Genomic DNA, 8,741 nt, shown 5'->3' with positions numbered 1-8,741 from the left:
AGAGAGACACAGCGAGAGAGGGAACACAAGCAGGGGGAGTGGGAGAGGGAGAAGCAGGCTCCCCGCAGAGCAGGGAGCCCGATGCGGGACTCGATCCCAGGACCCTGGGATCATGACCTGAGCTGAAGGCAGTCGCTTAACCAACTGAGCCACCCAGGCGCCCTACACGTTTTTCTAAACAGGCTTTTCTCAGACATCATTTTTCTTTCCCCTCAACCTCCATCGTCCTTCTTCCCCACCCTCTTTCTCTCCTGCCTCTTCCTCTTTTTCTTTTCTGCCTCCTTCCTCCTCCCCCAACCCCATCATGGTCACATGAGAATTTGAAAGGGAATTTTTTAAATTTTTTTCTTGGAGTAATTTTAGGTTTGCAGAAAAAATGAAGGTACAGAGGTTTCACCTATAATTTCTGCCCACCCCCCCACCGCCATGCGTAGTCTCCTCCCACATGACCATCTCTCACCAGGTGATGCATTTGTCAAAGCTGACGAACTTACATTAGTGCACTGTAATCACTCAAAGCCCAGAATTACTGTGAGGATTCATTCTTAGTATTGTACATTCTGTGGGTTTGGACAAATATTTAATGATATATATCCAACATTTTCGATATTACAGTTTTTTAAGGCTATAATGATACTAGTACTTTTGCTTCTTCTAACCTTTCTTCCCCCCATGGTTTATAAGAGCAGAGAAAGGTAGAATTACAGATGAGCTAGTTTGCAGTTTATTGTTGGCTTCCCTTATAGGTGTAGGTGGGAGAAAATTTGGAGGAATTTGAGAGCAGTATGTAAGGACTGAAATTATTTTACCTTCATGCTCAGGGATACTCACACTCACGGGTAATGGGTAAACTAGATCAACTGCATGTCTTCTCCATTCTAAGAGAACTCTATTTGAACAGTGGCTGCTGGGAAGGACTGCACATCAGTGCTTCGTTTGCCACTTGTGTTCTTTCAGTTCAGAACCAGGCTGTCAGCTACCAAATGTCAGGAGATAAGGTGCCAGAAAGCGGGTTTTCCATTTCTCTACCTGGCTGACTGACCCACAAGTAATGAAGACCACACAGAGGAGAATAGAGGATAAAAGAGATAACATCCATGAAAAGGCATCACACTTCTTTGCACACAGAGAGGGTGTATGTGTGCATGTTTTGGGATTATTTCTCTCTACCCTACCTTCCTTTTAAATCTGAGAGAGGCTACTTATCCAATGCTTAGTTCTATACATTTCCAGTACTGTCTCTCAAATCTGTTAATGTTGGCTCTCTTTCTTGGCTGTACATTACAGTCACTGGGGACATAGTACAGATTATCACAGAATGTACCAATAAAATGACAGAATTATGTTTAAAATTTGCAAGTAGCACCGAAGAAGAGTGGTTAACTCCAATTTTGGGAGTAAGAGGCTGCTTTTAGGTAATAAGGGTTATGCTGAGTTTTGAAAATGAATATGAATTTCCAGGCATTCCAGTCCAGAGAATTAGGGAGGAAAAGTCAAAGGCACAGAACACGATGTATTTGGGAATCTGTGTCCTGCTTTTGTAGAACCAAGAGTTATTGGAGTGCTGGGAGATGTCAAATTAGGTAAACAAATCACAGAAGACCCAACATTCCACCTTAAAGAATTTGTACGTGACCTTATGCAAAAAGAGTCAATGAAATTTTATTGCCAGGTGAGAGACATGATCAGATTTAAATTATAGACTGGTAGCATGTCTGTTCTTTCGAGAAGGGGTTGAGGCTAGAGGTGGTAAAACCAGTTAGGAAGCTGTTGCAATCATCTGGAAGATAATGAGGATCTGTAATGGAAATTTCACATGTATTGAAAGTATTTTAAAGAATCACTTAAGATTTGATGTAGGAAATGAAAGGGACAAAGTTAAGCTGAGTCCTTGATTTCTGGTTTTGGATCCTTGGGTCCATGAGGTTAACACTAACCAAAATGCAATAAGGATAAAAGAAGTTTCAGTGGTAGGGAATGAGACGTTGACTGTAAGATTGCATGTGTCCAGTTTGAGGTGCCCACAGGGTATCAAAGAGAAGATATCTTAACTAAATATAGTGTGAAGATCAAGAGAAATCTCTGGTTTAGAGATGCAAACTTCGGTGTAACTATCTGGTAAAGTTATTAAATTTAGAGGTAGTTATTTAAGACAGTTTCACTAATTCTGTACATAAGATTATTACTACAATTGTTCTAGAAATCTTCAGGAACTCTTACCCTGTTTTGCACGATTAGAGGAACATGTGAACTTAGGCACTCAGAGTGATGATTTTTATCAAGAGGTTGTTAGTACGGTCTTACAAAGCACAAAGTAAAGTTTACAATCTTTGTGAACTTACTCAAAATGTCTTAGGTGTTACGGATCTTAAAGATCCATTTTAAGACCACGCCTTGTCTATGTGAGTGAGTAGGGGGAATCCTTAGTCTCGATTCATAGCATCCCTTCAAGTTTTGTTGTTTTACTCTTCAAGTGTTGAAAAATCCCTGGGAAAACAGTTTTCTGAATTTAATTTAGAGGATCAAGTTGGATTTGTCTCCAAAGAGCAAATGGAGAATAGAAGAATTAAATCTTTTCTGCTTTTATTTTCATATAAATTTCTGCATACACCTGCCATACAAAGTACTAGGCAAGTGTTTCAAGGGAGTTAAAGTTGATCATAGTCAGTAAACCTCCAGCCTTGACACACACACACATGCACACACAGGCACGTGCACACATACACAGTTTTTAGGATCTGGGTTCACAACTTTGACAGTGTTTTTCTCTTCTCTGAAGGTTTCTAAGATATTGGGATTCTAGCAAGACAGTGAAACAACTGAGAGACTCTGCTTATTTAAACTACACAATTCTAATCTCTTTAATTTCCATGATGGGCTATGGATTCAGTTTTTCTATTTAAGTGATTTTAAAACCACAGCCACTTGTGACCAATGCTGAGACATACTGAGACACAAATTCCTTCCATCTCTGCTTCCGTTTGGAAGTAGGGGCTACAATCCCACTTGACATGAACCTACTATGTCAGCGCCAAGAGCAGCTCATGCCTTAAGCCCCTGTTCTCTTTCCCCACTGGCGCTGGGTTCCTTTTTCCTGACCTTTGCAATAGCACGGATCATTTTTATTTAGATTATACTCCATCTGCCTATTTCTCTCATCCACACTCTGGTAACTGATTGGGTTTTTCCATTTTGGGATGCTATTTCAGAAGCCTGCCCTTTATCAGACTATAAAACAGTACTCACTCCTGTTTTCTGGAAAGAATTAAGGCTTTCAGAATTTCTGCTGTAGTTTTAAGTATCATCTATAATAGGTATTAATATTACATAGTATTTTTTAATATTACAAAATGTGATCTCGGGGCCATTAGCATTGGCATCACCTGGGGACATTTTAGAGCTACCCTAAGACCACAGAATCAGAATCCGTATTTTAATAAGATCTTTATATTACTTGTATGCTCATGAAAATTTGAAAAGCACTGCTATGGTGCGTGAGCATAGTCTTAGCTAGTGGCTTTTATCACCTTTTCTGCTCTGTTCTCTTCTTCATTTGGCTCTGAGCAAGTTCTGCCTTCTCTTACCCATCACTTAATAACTGAAAGATGTTAGGAAGGATTGCCTATAGTTGAACTGTTAGATTGTGAATTGCTTCACTGAAACTAAGAGACCTGATCTATATTTTCAAGCATTTTGTTTTCTTCTTCCTTGCTCTGATATGGTCTTTACCCTTGATATATGAGCAAACATCTTTTCCAACAATCTGCAAAGTGGTCAGGAGGCTTAATTACACAGCTCTCTGCTTCTCTACTTTCCTAAACCCTTACTGGAACAGTTGATGATTATCATCAAGTGTTACTCACTTTGAAAGTAGGAATTGTCTCAAATATTAGGCAAGAAGGGCTTTTTTAAATAACTACTGTTTCTGCTTTTTAAATTCATCACTCTTGCAGAAAGTCATGCATCAAGTAGCATGTCTGTACTACATCCTTTTTCAGATTTTCTTGGCTCAACTGTCTCCTGGAGCTTCCGGTGAAATAGTTCACCCCAGCAGTTACCTGAATGACCAACCCCTTGTGTTTGGCAAATATTTTTGCCATCTGAGACCAATAGCATCCAGAGTCTGGAATCTCTCAACACTTCTAAACTTGGATAAAATGTCACATGATAGGGCATGGATCTTCTTCAAGTAGTTATATTCCAACCAAGGCGCTGGTATATATGACCCAAGATTATGAGAGAGTTAAATCCAACTGGGGAGAACTTTGACCAGTGGAAGACAGGAGTTGAGAAGAAACAGTGTAGACAAATTATCTTTCTTTTTCTCCCCTTGATGGAACTTTCCAAGGCACAATTTCTCTATTCATCTTTTCTGTAGATTTCTCATGATGATAGGCCTGTGCATGTGAAGAGCTTCTCAGGAAGCAAAAGCTAACACATACACACATCACATTGTCTCATTTCCTTTTTCTGTTTCCCCCCACCCCTGGAATTCCATCTTCAAATAAATGTCTAGTACTTAATCTTTGTCTCAGGGTCTGTTTTCAAGGAAACCAGAGTGGTTCTAGAAAGCAAACCCTTAGGACATGATTTGGAAATAAACTGCTCACCTGTGTAAAAGAAATAAGGACCCTTTTTGCTGGTGACAGTGGTGTGATGTGATAGTAACTTCTGGCATGGAGCGACATCACAACACCTCAAACTTTAACGTTGTTAATTGGGAAGAAGTATAGTTAGAGGGAAGGCGTTTAGACATCAAGTACCTGTGGTTCTTGATCATTACAGGACAATGGTAAATTTGAGGATAATAAAGTAGGGTAACTGCTTTTAATGGCACAGGGGACTTTGAAAGGAAAATGACAGGTAGCGTGCAGTTAATTGCAAACTGAGAAGTGATGTTCTAAAGCCAGAGCGTCTGTCTGGCAGCTGTGAAAGAGGTTTTTACTTCCTGCAGCCGCAAGGAAGAGTTACCGAACATCAAGGCCCAGAGGTTGATTATGTACCAAAAGGGAGACTAAATTCCCAGCTACAATAAATCTTCTGTCAACAATAGGGTTTTAATGGAGGAGTGGAATTCTGACACCTGGATGGTGACATTTCAGTGGGTGAGCTTGAGAACCTGAACCCTGACTTTGTCTCCCAGAACCTCTTGTCTGATAGCAGAAGTCCATTGCTCTTTGCCAGAGGAGAACCCTATAATGAATCTTTGTTAACAAATGCCTTTCAAGATGATGTCTGTTTTCCACAAGACACATTACCACCACCGCACATTGTGCCGGGCCCTGCAACAAAAATCAAACCTTAGAACAGCCTGAGCAGGGAAGCATAAGCCCTTTGCCAGCAAGAAATAGCCTATACTCCAAAGAAATTGCAGTACTCATGTAATATGTGCTGGCAGGATTCAGGGGAACCTATGCAGAAATGCATTTCGATGGTGTTAGCCTGGAGAAGGGGTGAATATGAGGCTCAGTGGGGAAGAATCTATTGTAAAGGTCTAGAAAATTCCGTATTTTTGCAAGACCACCTAGAGTTAGGGAATCTGAGCTAACCTAAAGTGCTAATGAGGGTTTGAACATTCTGTGATAGAGTATAATATCCTGAGAACTTTTTAAATTTTTGATAGTGATGGTTGTAAGAGGATGAATAGATTCTAGTTTTGAGGGTTAATCTATGGAGATTGCTCTAGACAAAGATCTAGTCTATAACTATTTAATAAACTGATCTTGATACAACTCTTAGATTTTTTTAAATACCACATAGGCTTACAGAATAATTTTTGTATTCTCAGTAATTTTAAGTAAAACCTCATTTGAGGTTGTGTCTGTAAACATCACAGAGAATTATTTAAGTAATCATGAGGGTGTAGATATAATCTCTTTCTGGTTACAATACCAATAAGTAACTTTCCCAGCACCAAGAAGCTTGGACAAATATATTTCCACTTTCTTACTGCATCTCTACACGGTCATCTCAAATTATGCACAAGGAAAAATGATCAGATAGCACTGGTTTAATCGAAGATTACTAAAATTACTTGCTACTTTTTAGATAACTGTTTTTAACTGAGGTGCCCACCAGGGTTCCACCCAAGAACCCATCTATCCAAATTAAAATGAAGTCCAGTGTTTCATCTGCCCACCCTGCTCCTGTTCTCCAGCCAAGAAATCTCTCAAGGTAGTAGTTATTTGGTTCTGTGTTTGCTTTTGCTTAGTAGCTTGAGATGAACTCAAGCATTTTCCCTAAATTCTGCATGATTTCATGACTGCTACTGGATATAGGTTTCCCCCATGATACGTTTGCTGCCCTACCTGCATCGGCCAAAAATATAGCATAATTTAGCATACATCCTAGTCTATCTGAAATATGCAAAACCTTTTTCTCTTTAAAAGGAGGATTGAATTCTTGATCTCATTTGTCCCATCAGGTTCTTGGACTTCTTAGGCAAATTTAGTTCATCTCCTCCAGCTTTCTTTAAACTCTCTATCAGTAGATACTCTTATGTAAAATGACAACAACAAAAAAATCTACCTTATTAGTATATAATAATTGCTATTTATATACTGTCTGCTATGTGACAGTTAACATGCTAGAATTTTTCTAAATAGTCTCTGAACTGTCCTTCCAGGTAGACATTGCTGTTCTTATTTTACAAAAAGGAAACTGGGGCTCAGAATGGTTAAAACTAACTTGTCAATATCACAAACCAGTAAGTATCAAAGCTGGGATCAAAATACAGATCTTTCTAGCTTGAGCTGTTTCTGCTCATCATACCACCCTGCACTTGTTGAAAAGGTGAACTTGATTTCAGTAGAGTTGGGTTATATGGAGGTAATGTCATCCTACACTTAGATCACTTACTGGCTGGATTTATCTGACGGGACTATACTCTTGACATACTGAACTTCATAGTATCCAGCTAATTAGAAACTTCTTTCCTTCTAGAGCGATAGGCAGAATGGCACAATTAATGAACAGTCCAAAAATGGGAAATACTGCTTTGCTTTGAGTTACTCTTCAGCATTTAAGGAAAGGATTCCTAGTGGAGACTTCTTTTATGAGATCAAGATGACATTTGAGACTAACTTGGAAGTCAAAATGCTAACACTTATCTATTAGTAATGGAGAGAAAGAAACCTACACCCAAGTGTGGGAGAACGAATTCAGTGTTCGGTATTTCTCATCCCTAGAGTATCTAAGAAAAAGTTCGATCTACTGCACAATCTCAGTTGACAAGTTTTCAGTTTTAATTCAAATGAGAATGTGTCAGATCCAGTACCAGAGCAAGCATGACTCAGAATTACACGGAAGAGCTGTACAATGCTGTTGATTTCTGGTGCCTGTTGTGGGAAAAACCCTAATCCTCATATACTGGGTGGAACAGTCTTGAACATTACCAAGGCCACTTGACAACTAGCTCCACTGTGGCATTACTGGGGAAAGAACAGAGAACTCCTTGAATAAATTAAAATGAAAATTCACACCCAGATGATATCTATCATGACTTTTAGGCCGAACAGTCTCATTATCTTTAGCAGTGCTTAGAGTATTATTTTTCTAAGTAATTTGCCACAGTGTCAGGAAAAATTTCATTGGAAGAAATCTGATAGAATTTTAATGACATTTCCAGCAAGGGAAGTATCTGCAGTTGCGAAGCTCCTAGAAAACCTATATGGTCTTTATTCTTTAATTAAAACATTGCCTATCACTCAGTAAGTATTTACTGAATTCCTACTCAGTGCCCATGTTGCTGTAGATAAAAAATGTAGATATAAAGGAAACAGCAGGACTGGCACCAGGTAAAAGTAATACTGAAGAGCATTCCTTTTAATCTGAGTTTATGAAAGAAGGGTGTCATAAAGGCTAATTGTGTTTTAAGGCAGAATTTCTCAAATACTTCTAAAAACTACTGAGGACGCAATAGATTTTTAAATGTAATTTATTAATATTTTTCCTATTAGAAATGGAAATTGAGGCACTTAAAATATTTAGAAGAGCAACAATGAACCTATTCTATGTTAACATAAAGTTTTTATAAAAAGCGTTTTCTAAAACAAAAATAATAAATGGGAAGAGTGGTCTTGTTTCGCATTTTTGCAAATCTCATTAATGTCTGGTTTTAGAAAAGACAGCTGGAATTGCATATCTATTTCTGTTGCCATATCACATGCAGCCTCTGGAATATTTCACTGTACACTCATGAGAGAATGAGTGTTACACAGAATGTAATTATTATGAAATAGTTTTGATCTCAAGGACCTGCTGAATGGGACCTCCAGCGGACCACATTTTGAGAACCCCTGTTTTAGGACTGGAAGCAGTGGCTCAAGATTATCCATCACTATAAAACTGAAAAATGTGTGTATTTGTGTGTGATGGCATTTATGCCAAGCTCTATTTTTGAGAACTGCTTTTTAAAAATCTATGTTAAAGTATGACCAGTATTAGGAAAATGAATACAATTTGAGGCATTACTCTGATTTAATTTCATGTTGGCAGCTAAAGGAGGTCCCTGTGCACATAGAGATATACTTTGTTTATGGTCTAGTTAAATTTTCAGACTCTGTCAGCAAAAGGCCCTCAGTTGCCTTCTAATTTTTCTGTTTTCATGTGCAAGACTTTTCAACGTTAGAAAGTTATCGATGTTGGTGAAGAAACTGGCCATTCTCATTAAACAGCTCATTTATTATATTATTTTAATGTGTACATCTGCTTTGAACATTGGCTATCTGAAAAAGGTATCT

The sequence above is a fragment of the Leptonychotes weddellii genome, chromosome 12 (assembly GCF_054177405.1).
Source record: "Leptonychotes weddellii isolate Sample4059 chromosome 12, ASM5417740v2, whole genome shotgun sequence".
In the NCBI taxonomy this organism is placed as follows: domain Eukaryota; kingdom Metazoa; phylum Chordata; class Mammalia; order Carnivora; family Phocidae; genus Leptonychotes; species Leptonychotes weddellii.
The sequence above is the reverse complement of the archived record's forward strand: the minus strand, read 5'-3'. Positions refer to the sequence as shown.